A 2,064-nucleotide genomic window follows, 5' to 3' on the forward strand; every position below is an offset into this window, starting at 1 on the left:
CTGTACAATGGCCTCCAGCTCCTCCTGTTTATTCCCCATGCTGCGTGCATTACTGTAGATGCACTTCAGCTGGGCTAATTGTCCTGCCACTTTCTTGGGGGCACAAGATTTAATTCGCACCTGATCATGCTCAAGCACTTCTGTAGTTACCAAATTATCACTACCCCTCATGTCTTTGCTGCCACACAAACCACCATCCCCTGCCGTCACTGAGACAGACTGCAAGACCTTGCTAACGCTTTTACCCAGAAGCACTGGTATGCTGCTCCCAGGCACCACATTTGTAATCCTGGTTTCATCCCCATCCCCCTTCAAACCTAGTTTAAGGCCCTATGAATGAGCCCTGCTAATTCTTGTCCCAGGATCTTTCTTCCCCTATGGATTAGGCTTTCCCCACCTGTTGCCAGAATGCCTGGTTTCCTGTAGATCAGCCCATGATCAAAAAAGCCAAAGATCTGCCGGATGCACCAGCCTCGGAGCTAGGAGTTAATTTGCTGGCTCCTCCTATTTATCCCCTCGTCATCCCCTGCAAATGGTGGGATAGAGGAGAACACTATTTGTGCTCCTGGACAATGTTGTTAAATCTGAGCCTCCAGTGTTTTCACCTTTTTTGTGTGTTGTGCATCACTGCTGGACTCCGGGGATGGTACCAGTGTTGTTTTATTGTTCCAGAGACCATTTCACTTTCTGACTTCCTCTCTTCTCCCTCACGACTTTTAATAAGCCAAGTATCACTGTTGATTAATGGGGAGAGTGGAAGGTGGAGAACCTTTATGGGCTGTTAACCTTAACGAGGGTAATAACTAAGTGATAAGTCTATGCATGTTCTTCTGCAGAAGTGAGTGCCTGAAAGCTGCTCGATATTTCACATGTGGCAGAAATGAACTCATGAGCAGCATTAACATGAAATAGCTCCAACACAGCTGGGTCAGGAATAAATCTGCACACAGCAACATCCAGTACAGCCTCGCTAACCTCAACATATACTGACTGGTTGTAGGAGGAAAGATGAACCAGAGACACTGACAGTTCCATAAGTAAAAATTACCCCTGAGTGGTTAAAATCCTTTGCGTAACATGCCAGCCATTTGCAATTCATATAAACAACCAACTCTGAGGCATATTATTAACAATATCCATATGCTGTTCCACATTACCACAAGGACACCTTGCTTAATAAGGGTCGAATGGTCATAGATATCGTCATCATTTTAGTAATGCACAAAGCCATTTTATTTCTGTTTGCTTGCATGGGTTAACAGATTTTAAAGATCTGCTATAGCATTTGTGGCAGGAATTGTGATGTGTTATTAGGATGGAAATAAAACCCGAAACCAATCAGACTTTGCATTCCATGTGTGCTTCCATGAGCTCTGCTGGATTTTTAGACACATATAAAGGCAGTTTTTGCTTTTGTATTTACACACTTCTTGATTTCCATCAAAGTCATGAGTTTTATATCCTGGACACGATCTAATTTACCCCGTAGGAAGGAGGAAAATATGAATATTCCCGAATTCTAGTTGGGAACTCGGCATGGGAAGAATAAGCAATAGCACAGTTAGCGCTGTTTCTCTACAAGCCGCTGTTCAGCGTTTCAGTTGGGTTGTCAGCCCCAACCCATCCTCCCTGCTCTTACCAGCTGCAGGAGGGGTTCCTGGCCCCAGGTACCCCATAAGCAATGGGGTGATGCAGACTCCTCCAGGGCAGGTGCATGGTGCTGCATCACAAGGCTGCGTTTCTCCCCCAGGAGTCGGGGTGCATCCTCTGCCTGCACCCCTGGCACCACAGCACAGATGCCTTTCTGAAGCTGCTGAGCCCCCATTCCCTCACCCAGACTTGAAAGGTGGGTGGCTGAATGCCTGCCCTATCCCACCTGGGTACAGGTATCCAGTCGTCTGTCTTCTCTGAAAGGCTGTCTTTCTTCCAAGGAACTTTTGGGTTAATTTCCAGTGTTGTGTGAGATGATGAGCAGTATAATCCATGGTAGATCCTGCTGTTTGATGAGCTTTCTACTACGTGTAGTTAAATAAGTTTACTCTATGTAATTAAATGAGATAAATA

Source organism: Charadrius vociferus, unplaced genomic scaffold, assembly GCF_000708025.1.
Source record: "Charadrius vociferus isolate BGI_N301 unplaced genomic scaffold, ASM70802v2 scaffold93, whole genome shotgun sequence".
Lineage (NCBI taxonomy): Eukaryota > Metazoa > Chordata > Aves > Charadriiformes > Charadriidae > Charadrius > Charadrius vociferus.